The 16,375-nt window shown below is 42.8% G+C and overlaps 1 pseudogene; it reads left to right on the plus strand.

The window, feature by feature from the left end:
• The first annotated feature begins 13,661 nt into the window (after positions 1-13,661).
• Positions 13,662-14,389, plus strand: LOC127204737 (heterogeneous nuclear ribonucleoprotein A1-like; annotated as a pseudogene).
• Positions 14,390-16,375: the final 1,986 nt, after the last annotated feature.

A 16,375-nucleotide genomic window follows, 5' to 3' on the forward strand; every position in this document is an offset into this window, starting at 1 on the left:
AGGGACAGAAAGACTGTAAGAGGATCAGGGAGGCTGCTGTGAGATTGTGTACTAGTAATGTCAGAAGCCACACCCATAACGTGTCACCAACTTGACTGCCTAAATGTGAGCTGAACAGGGATTACACATGCCAAACAGAAGCCCTAAATAAGTAGCTAAGGACATGTGAAGGAAGCTGGCAATTGGAGAAGTGACCTTCCTCAATGAAGAGCACACCAACTGACTGCCAGGTGCCAACCCATCAGTTATGAAAACACACATAGAGATAGCATTATATGGACTGAACAAATTATATTTAGGAATACGTATGCATATCCATATACTTCTTATATGCATGTAATAACAATAAAAAAGAGAAGCCATGATTTTGAAGAAGAGCAGGAGAGTGTTTATGGGAGGGTTTGGAGAGAGAAAAGGGAAGGGATAAATGTAATCAAATTATAATCTTAGAAATAAAAATGTTCAAAGAGAGAGAGAGAGAGAGAGAGAGAGAGAGAGAGAGAGAGAGAGAGAGAGAGAGAGAGAGAGAAACAGAATGAATGGCAATGGCCTTTAAGCAGCACAGGTGAAGCTAGAGGGGTCTATGGGAGTTTTTCTTCTTCTTCTTCTTCTTCTTCTTCTTCTTCTTCTTCTTCTTCTTCTTCTTCTTCTTCTTCTTCTTCTTGATTTTAGATAACTTAGTTTTTAAAACTTATTTTTAATTTATATGTTAACTTCACATCCTGATAATAGCCTCCTCCCTCCTCTCCTCCAAGTCCTTGCCTTTTACCCTCTTCCCCTACGTCCCCTCCCCTTGTTCTCAGGAAAGGGGAGCCCCCCCAACTCACCCCAGCACATCAAGTTGCATTAGGACAGAGCTTATCCTAATCTGCTGAGGCCAGGCAATCAGCTCAGTAAGGGCAAGGTCATCAAAAGCAGGCAACAGAGTCCACGTCATAGATGACACCTGCTCAACTTACTAGGGGACCCACATGAAGATCAAACTGCCCATTGGTTATATATGTGTCAGAGGTCCAGTCTGTGCATGCTTTTTGGTTGGCACTTTCATCTCTGTAAGCCCCCCTGGGTCTAGGTTAGTTGACTCTGTTGGTGTTCTTGAAGTGTTCTTGTCCCCTCTGGATCCTTCCCTCCCACTTTTCCACAGGACTCCCCAAGCTCCACCTTATCCTTGACTGTGAGTCTCAGCATCTGATTCAACCAGCTGCTGGGTAGGACCTCTCAGAGGACACTTAAGCTAGGCTCCTGTCTGTAAACATAGCAGAATAACATTAAAGGTATCAGGGGTTGGTTCTCTCTCATAGGGTGGGTCTCAGGTTGGGCCAGGCATTGGTTGGGTATTTCTTCAGTCACCACTCTATCTTTACCTCTGCACATCTTGTAGAGTCTGAAGGTTTTGTAGGTGGATTAGTGTTCCCTTCTCACCACTATAGGTCCTGCCTGGCTAGAAGGTGGCCTCCTTAGTCTCGAGTCCCTTGCTGCTAGGAGGCTCAGCTAGAGGCATCCCCAAATCCTCCCTGTAGTCTACCCTGTCACAGGTCTCCAGTTTGTCTCATTGATGACATTGCTGTTGGCCATATTCATGCACATTTTCAAAATGACCATTGAGGTCGTGGGAACAAGAATTTGGAGGGTTATTAATATGTGACTCATCCTTCCAGATCTGTTGATGAAGTCCTAAGAGTGTCATCAGTTATGCGAGGGGGTTAGGGACATGGCCATGTAGTGTTGCTGGCTAAATGAGAAGGTCTAGATTAAGTTACAATGTCTGGACTTTATATGAAGTGAGTACATGTTTTTTTCTAAGCACTCCTTGAAGAAGTAGAAAGCTTGTGCAAGAATAAATGATAAACAGAGGGAAGGTGGAATAGCAGTGGGGTTATAAATGAATTATTGTAATGAGGGAAATCCAATATTGTTGTGTACCACACAACAGCATGTTGGCCAAGGATGGAGTGCCTACTCCCTAAGAAATGCTACAGCCATTGTGAGATCACAGAGCAACAACAGCACTTATGTATGAGATGATGCTGGTGGAAGTGAACTTCCTGCTTTCCCACTCAAATAAAAGTAACAAATGTACAATTAGGTTAATACATAATATTTGATGGTGATAATAAACAATTTATCTGACATTTATACTGCTTTACTTTATATGGTTATTTTTTTACAAATATTTATTTAGTTTACATGTATGAGTACTCTCTCTGCATGTACACCTGCATGGGAGAAGAGGGCATCAGGTCTCAGTATAGATGGCTATGAGGCACCACCGTGTGGTTGCTAGGAATTGAAGTCAGGACCTCTGGAAGAGCAGACAGAGCTCTTAACCACTGAGCCATCTCTCCAGCCCCCATATTGTTATTTTTAAGTATACTATTTTTGCATGTTAAAACGGTTACTGTTAAACAGATTCTGTGTTGTGCTAATGACAGCCTCATGGATAAAATATAACAGTGGCAATCCTGATGCATCACAGCTCATTATACACAAAAACATGCCACTCTTGTTTTGTGAATACAAAGTCCATCAAATAGAGTGGGAAAGGACAATGGATTCTTGATGTTATCAGGGCCATGGGTACCAGAAGACATTTGACTGGGAACAGCCCTTTGTTTCCATGAAGAAGGCTATGGGAAGCCTTATGCACACCCACACCACATTTTGCTTAGCTGCAACTACCACTCCCACCTGAGTGTGATGGATCCAGCATTTTTAATTTGTTAATTGTATCCTAACTGTATCCATGCTGTTATTATGCAATGACAATGTATGTAGTGAGGAAAATACCATTGACCTACAAGACAGAAAAGGAGCTTAGCAGAGAGGGTTTCTGTTTGTGAGACAAACTAAGCATATTTTCATGAGCAGTGGCATTTGGAGGAAAAGCACTTGAAAATGAGAAGACTGGAGGAGATGAGGTTTTTCTTGTATCTGGAAGGCAGAGGACGGGAGAGAGATGATGAGTGTTTTGACAAGTGGGTCAGGCCGACTCACCCAGCAGCACTGCTGGGCGATGCTGATGGTCTGGAGGATGATCGCAATAGCCAAGGCTTTGGCTTTGATCTAATGATTTTATGAAGTGTACAGAAAGCTGAAGTGAAAGAATAATTAGAAAGAATCAAAAACATAGCAAACCCTTATCAAATTGGACACACAAAGCATCCTCCATAAGTGGGCTGGGAAAGCCCTTTTGAGACAGTCAGTTGGAGTTCCCAGGCAGAGCAGAGTTCTCTCTGGTGAGGTTTGCCAGTGACTAGATAGCGGTGGCCAGAGGGAACACCAATGTGGATTCTCACAACACCTAGCACAAACCCGCTGGGGAAGTTGAGGCAGTCAGCTAGCACTCTCCCTTGCGCCTTTTTTCCATCACTGACTTCCCACAGCTGGACTTGCAGCTTTTCCACAGCAGACACTCTTATATCATGGGATGAGCAAGGGGAACGGAAGTGATTTATTTTCTGATCATTCTCACGGGCACAGTAGTTTTCCTCTTGGGCTGTTTCACTGTGTACTTCTCACCCTGTCACAGAAGTAAGGGGGGGGCAGCCCATTCCCAGAAAAGGGGCCTTGGCAGACACCTTGAGACAAGTGTGTTTTGATATGAGTGTGGCATGGGGAGGGACAGAAAGAGCTCATGGTAATTATGAATAAAATGCATATTATGATCTAGTTTTGAGAAAAGGCTCCTATCCCAAACCGTCCTCTTGAACATCTTAATAGATGCAATTCTGTAACACTGGGGTTGGCCCTTCATTCTAGCTCTTGGCATCCAATGTGTGCACCTTTCCCCATAAGTTTATTCCCACATCTTAAGGCTCTCCCATCTGTGGAAATCCCATAGGGAGACTTGTAATTTATGTCACTGTACTAAGCCTGGCCTTGCTTCAAGGCCATCTCAAAATAAGACAATCTGCAGTACAGTTAACAGCCATAGGAACCACTCTGAACTGTACCCATGTCCTCCATGAAGGGAAGAGGGAGGTCCAGCTAGTTGATATCACAGCATAGAAAATGGTCAGAGTAAAAGCGTATGGAACGAAGGGAAGAGAGTGGTTTTGTGCCATTGGACTGCAGACTTGGGTCCTAGAATCGATGACACTACATATGGCAGCTGTCCATAATAAGCCTACTAAGTGGGCAAGCGTCAATAGTGTTTTAAAGGACAGCAGATATCTCTGTGGATTTATGGGTTTCTTTTGTGATGGAATAGAATTATTCTGTGGCCAAAAGATGGTGCATCGTGTTGATCCCACTCCAATATGTAAATAGGTCTTGTAATAGTATTGTATTGGTAATCAAATATGTGAGAAATGGTATTGAAGCCTCCTTAGAATTTGTAATGGTGGTTGTTGGACCACATGATGGAGCCTTTGAGCCTCATGGAGTGAGCTTTCCTTCTGGAAGGACTGGAGACCAAAGATCAGCCATGTGTGCAGGTGGCCATGTCCCCACAATAAAACCTCAGGACACAAGGACTCAGGAACATTCAGACTGGCAGTACCCATGCTATGGTCTGATGTTATTGTCAGGAAAGGTAACACTGTTTACACGTGTATAAGGAGAAGACTTGGAAGCCCCATTTCTGGAACCCTCGAGAACTCCACACTGTAATAACTCACAGTAACGACTACAACTGCTTTCAGAGAGCTGTAGTGAATTATTAGAACCGAGAGTGACCTTGGGAAACCGTGAAGTCTGCAGTTGGTATCAGAAGTGAGTGGGGGGAGGGGCGATTGGTGGTCCTTACTCCACAGGTTCATTTTGTGATCACATTTGAACCATTCTTTCCTTTTCCCAAACCACACTAAGCATCCTTTAGATGGTTCCTTAGATGCTATTCCAACTGTATCATAATCCACTGTAAAACACCCTTAAGATCTTAATATAGACATATGCATGAAATAAAAAGTGACTTTAAATGTACAGTAACCAATTTGCTTCACATTAATAATTCAGCTCTTTTTATTTGTTTCTAAACAAAAAGCAAAGGAGATCCATTCCACAGAGCAATATGCACAGTTTTTATTAAACCCCAAGAAAATCTCTTAAGGTTTTCAGATTATGAAAGTCACCTAATATACTGTGTGACACACTGTGTCACACTACAGCTTCCAGGACAAGATCTTTTTGTTTTTAATTATATTTTATTTTATTCTCTTTTTTTGGTGGGGGAGGAGATTGCAAGTACAGATGACAGATACCAAGGGACAAGGAGACGAATGGGATTGGGGCGCATGATATGAAATTCACAAAGAATCAATAAAATGCTTACTTTTTTAAAGACAGAAAAAAAGAAAATCATCCAATTCCACATTTTTTCCTACCAAATTTCTCCTTTAAAATGTCCCCCATTAAAGTCAAGCTAGACGCAGACATGAGGCAAGAGCAGGTGGCAGCACTTGGTGCCCTAAATTCTTTCAACCAGTTATTATTTCCGCTGCGTTCACATAAGCCTGGTCAAAGTGGCTTGTCGGAAGAAGGACCTGTTTTGACTCACAGTGTCTCAGGGTGAAGGTATGGTTGAGTTCACACTTAGGGGAGTGGTCTTGTAGGATCAGGAGGCTGTTTGCTCACATCTTGGTGGACTAGGGAGTAGATAGCCCAGGGCTAGAAGTGTTGCTGGACTATACCTCTAAAGGCCTGTCCTCTACCCGATCTTCTAGGTGAGTCCCACAAAAACAAGGCCGTCAGCTGGTACATAAGCTGGAACAGGGCGGTGAGAAGACTTCTAAGCCATAATAATTGCGTGTGTGTGTGTGCGTGTGTGTGTGTGTGTGTTTGTGTGTGTGTTATACATGCTTACCCATGCGTTTGTGGGTATGAAGGAGGGCGTGGTTCCGGGGCATGTAAGTGACAGGGCATGTTTGTACGGAAGGTAATCTGAGGTGCTGCCTCCTGCTTTCTATCTTGTTCTCTGCAGAGTATGCCATACTGCCTAGCTTGAGAGTGTCTAAGGATTCCCTGTGTCTGCCCCCTCATCTTGTGCGGCAAGATTACAGACGTGCCACTGTGTCCAGGGTTACATGGATTCCAGGGCTCTGACCTAGGTCCTCGTGGGAATGTGGCAAGCAATTTACCCACTGAGGCATATTCCCAGCCACGCTCCATAACACAGAACTACTCTTTTTCATAGGACACTACATGCACTCCTCACTGTGGTACCATTTATTCCAGTGCATCTGATTTGAATCTATCCAGTCAAGTGACTGGGCATGAAATAAGCAAAGAGGATGGCAAGGCGATTGCTCTAATGGTTTGCAAAGATTCCACACATTATTCTCTATAAGACCTTCGTTCTGGAGAAAACTGGGATCAGTGGTTTATCAGGCACCAAAGAACTCACTATTCTTGGTCCCCATTTTGCAAATTGCATCCCCAAATTAAATATAATAAAACTATATCAAGACAGAAACAGGGCAATAATACAGAGATGGTTCAGAGTTACGGAGAAAACCATAGAGGAAGCAGCCAGGCGTTGTTTCTGCCTTTCATTATGTTTGAGCGGTGCTCACTGGGCTTACAGGTTGCTGGCGTATTTGGTCTTTCCAGCAGGTTGTAGGCATCGTGCTGCAGGTTTGCCTCCTCCTAAGTTTCCTTAACTCAGACGCAGCATTCAGGAAACTCTGGCTCTTCAACTGTCTAACCACAGAAAGAAAACAAAACTGCGTGGTGGCACTCAGAGTGAGGAAAAATATCCCCTTAAAGAGAATTCATGAAGTTCTCGTAACTTCTCAAGGTCATCTTTCATGACTTAATGGACAATAATTTGAAGATATTATTATTATATATTTTCAAAATGTGAAAACTAATTTAGAGTTTGATGCTTCTGATCACGGAACAAATAAAATTCCATATACATTTGTTTAAAACTCTACCCCAGCTGAGCGTGTTCATGCATGCTTTTGATCCCAGCACTCGGGAGGTAGAGGCAGATGGAGTTCTGTGAGTTCGAGGCCAGCCTGGTCTACATGGTCAGTTCTGAAATAGCCAAGGTTATGTAAAGAGATCCTATCTCAATAATAAACAAACAAAAACAAACCAAAAAAAAAAAAAAAAAAAAAACTTGTCTGAAATTAAATGTAGTCTGTCCCCTTTTAGTGTCTGATGCATTTCCTTGTAAGTTCTTTTGGTAAAATAGTCATGGCACATCTGCAATGGCCTAGGTATTTGTCTCAGGCAAATGTTTACCTCAGAGGGGCCTGTGACAGCTCAGTTCCTCACCATAGCAGCTGATGGCTCTGTGGCTTAGACTTCACTTACATGTCTGTTGATGTTCAGATCACGTGATTACATTTATCTTTATACTCTCTCCATTGGCTTACTAAGAATTAACTTACCTTAAATATCAATGGTATGATTTTGAGATACTCAGTGGCTGGGAGCACACACTGCTCTTCTAGACAGTCCCAGTTTGATTCCTAGCACCTATGTCAGGTAGTTCACCTGCATCCACCTGTAACTGAAGCTCTGAGAGATCTAATGCCCTCTTCTGCTGTCTGCAGGCACCTGTGCTCACGCATACATACTCATCTCCCCACACACACGGAATTAAAAATAAAACAAAGACAAATAGCAACAACAATAGTAATATAAGATTAAAAAGACCAAGCACTTGAGGGCTGCAAAGCTTGTCACATAACTTATAGGATGTCTGGGCCCAGCTTAAAAATGTTCATTTGGGGCTGGAGAGATGGCTTGGCAGTTAAGAGCAGTGAGTTCAAGCACTCAAGTCTCAGCACCCACATGGCAGCTCACAACTATCTTTAACTCCAAGATCTGACAGCCTCACACAGACATACGTGAAGACAAAACACCAATTCACATAAAAATAAAAATAAATAAATTATAAAAAAAGAAATTGTTCATTTACAGATGCTCACGTGTACACTTTGGTTTAACAATGTTTGCCCTGGAGTTCTGACCATGAGCTAATTGAGCTAGCTCACTAAGGTGTGTGAAAATATTGTGCACCGAGAGTGCCCCATTTTCTCTACTTTCTTCTCATCTTCAGAGACTATGTAAGTCACACCAGAGTCTCACTGATGTAGCTTCCTCTTAAGGTTTTGCTGATGTGGTCTTTTTATTAGTATCTTAAAACTGTTTACTTAAGACAGCCTCTCATGTGGGAGTGGCCAACCAATGACTGGTCTCACTAGAGGCTCACGCCACTAGAGGGAGCCCATCCCTGTCACTGCCTGGATGGCCAGGATCAGGAAGCTGGATGGCCCAGAGACCTGGGGTAGAACCAAACATGACTGACAAAACAAAACAAAAAGACAAATTCTTATAACACAGATCAAGCTAGCCTCAGAGTTGGGGTGTTCCTTCACCTTGACAGTGAATCTCTGCTTAAGTCCCCACCTTCCCAGGTGGAGGGATTTTTGTTATGATGTCCCTTAAAAGTGCGTACAGTCATATTTTGGGCAGAAAGACATAGTGCGCAGCACAGTCACATAACCACATATGGGTCTGAAAGATGGAGTGAAATTTGGACAATAATCTAAAGGAAGTTTGAATCCTTCCTATTCTTCTGTGTCATTTTTGAGTCTTGACTACTCGAGAGAGCCCCGATAGTGATGGGTGCTTTGTTTGTCCTAAACCTTGGGTTCCAGAGACTTTATTTTCTTCAGCAAAATGAAAAACACGGGACATGTGTGCGCTCGAGTGTTGCATTATAAAACCACACTGTTTGCACACATGTACTGCCTTTTGTTGTTGCTGTCACTTATAAAATTTTCAAAAAAAGAAAAGAAAAAAAAAAGGTCCAGTAGCCGTAGCATGTCCATTCTACCAATGTCCGTGACGTAGAGGAGAGTCATGAGTTTAAGGCCAGTCTGTGTTGCCAGTGAAACTCCGTCTCAACATCTGCCCTCCGGTAAAAAGTAAAATAAGTGTAGTCCAGAGCCGGCAAGGACAGAGAGTAAGAGAAGGCAAATGAACATAATTACTGCATGATGCATGTATGGATGGAATACCATATCCAGCCCTGCTCATTGGTACAATTAATATGCACCAGTCATTATAATCATAAAAAAAAAACCAGAAAGTGGAGAAAGGCATTTAAAACTTATCTGTAAACATATCATCTCACTTGGAAACAACTACTCTTGTTTAGAATTGTCTGTGTTTGTACAATACGTATGCTTCCGTATGCACGGCATTATGGTCTAAGCCGTCACCATTCTATTTTCTGTTTTTAATAATTTGATTGTTCTAATATTTTCCTGTATGCTGCAATATAATTCTTCATAACACTCATTTGAAAGGTGCACACACTTTGGTGAAAACACCTTAGATGATACCCTTTGTCTGGGAGAGCATGATTGCTTCCGGCGCTTTGCTCTGCTCAGCAGCGTAATGTTTATCCTGACATAAAGTTGTGTTCCCACCTCTCTTCCTGAGAAACTTTATTCGGGAGCTGTTCCAGCTCCTATTTGTAAGCCAGTATTTCATTTTGTCTTCACGAAGTTGCATTTTCTGAAGCCCACTGCAAATCCAAAAATACAAGAAGAGCCTTTTCTTCCTCACTACATGTTTTACTCACCAATTATCCCCCCTCAGGCCCTCGTTTTGAGACTGTTGAGTACTGTCCCTGCAGCCAGTAAGCAAGAATAGAAAAACTCCAACTCAGTTATTTAAATTAGTTTCCTTAGAAACAGCCAAACAGATTCTCCAAAAATTCACCTATTCGGTTCTGATGTTATTTTCACATCTGCCGTACCTCCCTCCCTCTTGCTGCCAGAACCGGGTCTCAAAACTGCCCTCAGCAAAATTGAATGGAGTTGGGTCCTTGGACCCTGGGAAGGCAGTAAGATGGCACTTTGTAATGAGATCACTGGTTTGCGGCTTCTCACTTTTCTGAAGGGCTTGTGTCTGCCTGGAAAAGATTTTCCTTAGTTTTAGCTGTTCAGAGGCCTCACGTGAGGAGTTCCCCCACATAGCCAGCATCGACACACCTCCCCTGAATGCTACCCCTGTGTTCCATCTTGTCTTATGCGCTCAATTTATGGTTTTCCCAGCAGTGTAAATTCCAGAAAGTGTCTCTCAGTGGTCTTGTAGCCTAAAAGAAGGCTTGCTTTGCTCCCTGTGGCAGTAGTGTTGACTGGCCAAGACTGACTGACTGTTTATGGAGGAAGCGCCATACCATGGTTGTCATGCTTGGCTGCCTCAGTCCGAGCCACTCTCTCCTGGCAGAGTCAGATGGGCTCTTCCTCACTGCTGGGGAAAAATAACAAGGCCATTGGTTTAAGGATCTGGTTTGAAGCTTTCACAAAGCCAGCAAGAATTTCACACCATTTTGAGTGCTTCAGGTAAAGAATTTAACAGCTGGTGGGAGTGTAAATTAGAGCCAATTATAATTTGATTGACCTGCCATGACAATAAAACTGTCTTCCCTAATTTAAAATGCCTAGCAGGAACCGCTCTGCCTCAGTTAGGTGGTGGTTTCAAAGGATGAACAGCTCAAACTAGGCAATTCTTTAACAATGCTGACAGTAATAAAGATTTATTTATATAGTATTGTTTTCCTGCTGGACTAAAATAACCGCATGCAAAGGGAGGAATAGGACAGTGCACATGGGAATGAAAAAGTTAGAGCTTGGTGGAAAGCTGTGTCTCCAGAACGAGGTGTTGAAAACATGTAAGTTCTAGGAAGATCTGAAGAACGAGAAAAGAAAGTATATGAGTTCCAACCTGGGATGCCAGTTGTCATAGGTTTTTTTTTTCATAGTTTTAATTAATGTTTTGTTACAATTCAGAAGGCTGGCTTTCATGTGGGCACACTGCACACATATTTCATGGCACCCTGCTCAATCTTGAACTCCCTCCTCTCTTTCGCACCACCCCTCACTTGCCCAGTTACAATACTGTTGAAACCAAATACAGAATTTCGAAAGTTATTTTTTTGAAACTGGTTTAAAACGGCATGAGAAGAGAACACATTCTAACCTTGCCACTGACCTTAGAGGCTAGTTTATCCTTCTCCTGCCATGTTGAACCCATATGAAGAAGGTCAGGGTCTGACCATCTCTGGCTTCTTAGTCACACTAGCTCAGCTTAATAAAACCCACCAGGAGAGAAGCTATGGGTCTCTGCTTCCTACTTTGCCTTGAATAAAACCTCAGCGTCATTTCCTTTGGCTTAATTCTGCTGAAGGTGAGCTGCTGGCTTTGCAAGGTGATGCTCAGAGGAGCCGCCAGCTCAACTCTTCTGATTCAGCTCTGCCAGGTAGATGGACTTGACATTGGGCACGTGGTTCTCTCAGAGTCATGGGTTCAACATCTGAACAATGGAAAGGGTAGCAACCTCATGGGGGTATAGTGGCATTTACTGGCACCAGGAACAAATAGCTTGATCAGGGTCTGGCCTGGACTCTGGACTGTCTCTGAGAATATGGTCCTATTTTTCCCCTCTTTCGATGTCTGCTTTCCTTTCTCCTCCTCTCTGAGGATGGCTGGCTTTCCTCTTCTGCTCACTCCCACAGAGCCTTTCGCGGTGACCTTGGCTGAGACATGGAGAGGGAAGGATGGTAGAAGAAGTGCTGTCTGCCTCCATTAAATGGCACCGGGTCCTCCACTTCCTGAAATTTCACATCCAGAGGCTTCAGCAACACAGACAACTGTGTTTTAAAGGCATCAAATAAAAAAATTACAGACATAAATAAAATATAAGATTAAATAACTTTGATCACGGTAGATGTAGACATGATTCCATTTTGTTATTAATTAGTGCTGTTAGTTTCTTAGTGTGCCTAATTTATAGGTTAGATTCCATCATTGGGATGTTCTTATAGCGGAAAAACCTGTCGTCTATGTGATCTTAGCTACTGGGGGTCTTGTCATGCACCCTGATGGATAAAGGGGTGCTGAACTTAGACTTGTTTTTAGAATTCACTGGCAATGCTTTTCATCTTGGTCAAACCTCTATAATCCTAATATCGTTTGGGAATATTTTATATTAAACACACGTTTTAAAGTCATATGGCATTTATAAAATTAAGCAAAGAAATTAAGACGGCGGTGACAAAAGCCATGAAGTTTATTTCGTAGATAAGACTTGAAAACTCCAAGGCTTTGACACACTGTACAGGCTTGGATAGAGCTAGAGTCTCATAGCCTTATATATTATGACAAGTGCCAACGTGAAAGCAGTAAGCCTGAGTCTTAGACAGTCAATTTACTACTCAGGGCTACAGATGGTATTAAGCATGTATCTGAGCCTTGTGCTAATAGCTACAAACTATTATACTTCATCGACTTAAGGGAGCAGAAGAAAGTGTATAGATTTTTATGACAGTGGCATCGTTCCTCTTTTAAAATCAATTCTGGATGAGGGTTGGGGTTTCTGAAAGTCCAGTCTTCATATATAATGAGACCATCTCTATTATTATTAATGTGTCTTCTTTTACTGCTTAAAAAAAAAGTGACAGCTGATAAAAGATCTGGCTGTATGCATCTTTGTACACAACCTTGGGACTGAAATTCCTTGTGGCCGGCACATCTGGTTTTTGTGAAACTTATCTATAGGAACAGTAAACAGTGAACAAGGACCCTGTAACCAGGCTCTGGAGTTCAGCCAACCTCAAGCAATGGACCAAGCTTGGCTGCATGAGACCTGTACAGCCGATGGAGGGGGCAGGGTGTGCAGGCAGCTGCTGCCTACTGGACTGGAACAGGGCAGACACAAGGTGGGCAGCCAGATGCCGTAATGACCCACTGAAGAATCACCACATGCGCTACAACAGAGCTGTGAAATGTGGGGGAAATAATGGCAGCAGATGGACAAAAACCTGGCACACAGCAAGCAGGGAGAGGCCACTCATTTATAGCACAAAGCCCTGCACGGATGGAGGAGAGACAGGGCTTCAGACCTATGCCAGGCCTGCAGAGAGCAACAGGCCCTGTAAGCATCCTGCATCCTTTTTCTGTATTTACTGACTGCTTGTTCTGCATAACCATCTTGGGTAGATCATCCTGCAGTGTGCAGGATGAAGCCAGGCTTGATGACCTTTAAGAATTGGGGGTCTAATAGGTATTCTCTGGTTTTCTGTTTGGTACTATTTGGGTACTGCAGTATAGTGACATTTAATATTCTTTTAAAATCTCAACAACCCCCCTTCCAATCTTGGGATGGCATAACTTGAAAACCATAAGAGATAGAGTTTCAGAAGGACAGAAAGTTGTAATATTTGATGAGCTATGTGTCCAGCAACTGTGCTCCAGGATTGCCTCAGAGCTGTCTGTTAGTACAGACACACACACACACACACACACACACACACACACACACACACACACACACATCATCTCCCCAAAATTATAGTACATGAAGAATGACAAGTGAAACAAATTTGTAGAAGAGACATCATATTTCCGTACAAACCCACTCAACATAGACATGGCTACACACAAGAGCATGCATGCCTGCGCTCTCTCTCTCTCTCTCTCTCTCTCTCTCTCTCTCTCTCTCTCTCTCTCTCTCTCTCTCTCTCTCTCTCAAGTCTTTACAATTATTTGGTTCTTGAGTAACCACTCATTGTCTTCAACATCATTTTCACCACTGTTTCTGCTTCCATTAAAAACCAACCTGCAGGGCTGGAAGATGGCCTAGCATTAAGAATACTTTTTCAAAGCATCACAATAGGCTCCCCATCACCCTGCAAAATGTCTAAGTCAGAGTCTCCCAAGGAGCCAGAACAGCTGCAGAAGCTCTTCATGGGAGGGCTGAGCTTCAAAACAACCAACGAGAGCCCGAGGAGCCATTTTGAGCAATGGGGGACATTCACCGACTGTGTGGTAATGAGACATCTAAACACCAAGAGATCCAGGGGCTTTGGTTTGTCACATATGTCACTGTGGAGGAAGTAGATGCTGCTATGAACGCAAGACCACGCAAGACCACACAAGGAAGAGTTGTGGAACCCAAGAGAGCTGTGTCAAGAGAAGATTCTCAGAGACCAGGTGCTCACTTAACTGTGAAGAAGACTTTTGTTGCTGGTATTAAAGAAGACACCGAAGAACATGACCTATGAGACTATTTTGAGCAGTACACGGAAACTGAAGTGGTTGAAACCATGACTTGACAGAGGCAGTGGGAAAAAGAGGGGCTTTGCTTTTGTCACCTTTGATGACCACGACTCTCTGATAAGATTGTTATTCAAAAATATCATACTGTGAGTGGCCATAACTGTGATGTAAGAAAAGCTCTGTCAAAGCAAGAGATGGCTAGTGCCTCAGCCAGCCAGAGAGGTCGGAGTGGCTCCAGAAACTCTGGTGGTGGCCATGGAGGCAGTTTTGGTGGCAATGACAATTTTGGTCCAGGAGGAAACTCCAGCGGTGGTAGTGGCTTTTGTGGCAGAGTCTGCAGAGTTTTCAAGTTGCGAACACAATGAAGCAGGTTACAGTAATAGGTCATTGAAGACGATAATCTTAGTGTGCAAGCATACGACTGTCTGGCAGATTTACAGAGTAAGTTTTCCCTGTATAAAAGCAAAGTGGGTAGTCATGGCTGTGGGAGGGAAACAGAATTTTTTCGTATTTCCTAACATGTCAACAGTTGTGCTCTGTGCTAATTTCTTTCCATCCTTAGAAAAAGTTGCAGAATATCATCTTTATTTGAAAATTAATTTTGGCCTCTGTGCTGTTTGTTTTTTTGTCAACTTGACACAAACAGACATATCTGGTAGGTGGGAATCTTAATTGAGAAAAATGCCTCTATAATGTTGACCTGTAAGCAAGTTCATAAACAGTCTTCATGATTTTTTTTTTGTGGTACATGCCTTTATTTTATTTTTTATTAATTTATTCATATTACACCTCGATTGTTAGCCATTCCCCTGTTTCCTCCCATTCTTCCCTCCCTCCCATTTCTCCCCTTCTCCCCTCCCCTATGTCTGTGACTGAGGGAGACCTCCTCCCCCTATATATGCTCTCAGAATATCAAGTCTCTTCTTGGTAACTAGCTATCCTTCCTCTGAGTGCCACCAGGTCTCCCCATCTGGGGGACATGGTCAGAAAAGGGGCACCAGAGTTCGTGTGAGAGTTAGATCTCACTCTTCACTCAACGGTGGAGAGTATCATGTTCGTTGGCTAGGTCTTGGTAGGGGTTCGAAGCTTACTGCCTATATTCTCCTTGGCTGGTGCCTTAGTTTGAGGAGGACCCCAGGATCCAGATCTGCCTGTCATAAAGTTCTTCTTGTAGGTTTCCAGGACCCTGTGGGTCCTACTATTTCCTCTTTCTTCCATGCTACTCTTGCCTAAAGTCTCAATCGGATATCCTCTCCTCTGACCCACTTTCTTGGTAAGTAAAGATTTTCATGGTACGTATCCCTTGGACTAGTGTTTTGATATAAGTGAGTATATACTGTTTGTCTCTTTTTGCTTCTAGGTGAACTCACTCATTATGATAATTTCTAGATCAATTCGTTTGTCCACAAATTTTGGGAATTCCTCGTTTTTAATAGCTGAGTAGTATTCCATCGTGTAAATATGCCACAGTTTCTTAGTCCATTCTTCTATTGAGGGACACTTAGGCTGTTTCCATGTTCTGGCTATTATGTATAGAGCAGCTATGAACATGGTTGAGCATATATCCCTGTTATGTGGTAGGGCATTTTCTGGGTATATTCCAAGGAGTGGGATGGCTGGGTCTTGAGGAAGCCCTATTCCCATTTTTCTGAGAAAGCGCCAGATAGCTTTCCAAAGTGGCTGTACTAGTTTGCATTCCCACCAGCAATGAAGGAGTGTTCCTCTCTCTCCACATCCTCACCAACATGTGGTGTCATTTGAGTTTTTTATCTTAGCCATTCTGATGGGTGTAAGATGGAATCTCAGTGTCGTTTTGATTTGCATTTCTCTGATGACTAACGAGGACGAGCATTTCTTTAAGTGTTTCTCGGCCATTTGATATTCCTCTGTTGAGAATTCTCTGTTAAGTTCCAAGCCCCATTTCACAATTGGGTTGTTTGGTTTTGTGGTGTTTAATTTCTTGAGTTCTTTATATATTTTGGATATTAAACCTTTGTCAGATGAAGGGTTGGTGAAGATCTTTTCCCATTCTGTAGGCTATTGCTTTGTTCTCTTGACAGTGTCTCCTGCCTTACAGAAGCTTCTTAGCCTCATGAGGTCCCATTTATTAATTGTCGACATTAAGGCCTGGGCTGTTGGTGTACTGTTCAGGAAGTTGTTTCCTGTGCCTATGTGTCCCAGGCTCTTTCCCACTTTTTCGTCTAACTGAATTAATGTCTCTGGTTTTAAGTTGAGGTCTTTAATCCACTTGGACTTGAGTTTTGTGCATGGTGACAAATAAGGGTCTAATTGCATTTTTCTACATGTAGACATCCAGTTAGACCAGCACCATTTGTTGAAGATGCTATCCT

The sequence above is a fragment of the Acomys russatus genome, chromosome 20, assembly GCF_903995435.1.
Source record: "Acomys russatus chromosome 20, mAcoRus1.1, whole genome shotgun sequence".
NCBI classification, from domain to species: Eukaryota; Metazoa; Chordata; class Mammalia; order Rodentia; family Muridae; genus Acomys; species Acomys russatus.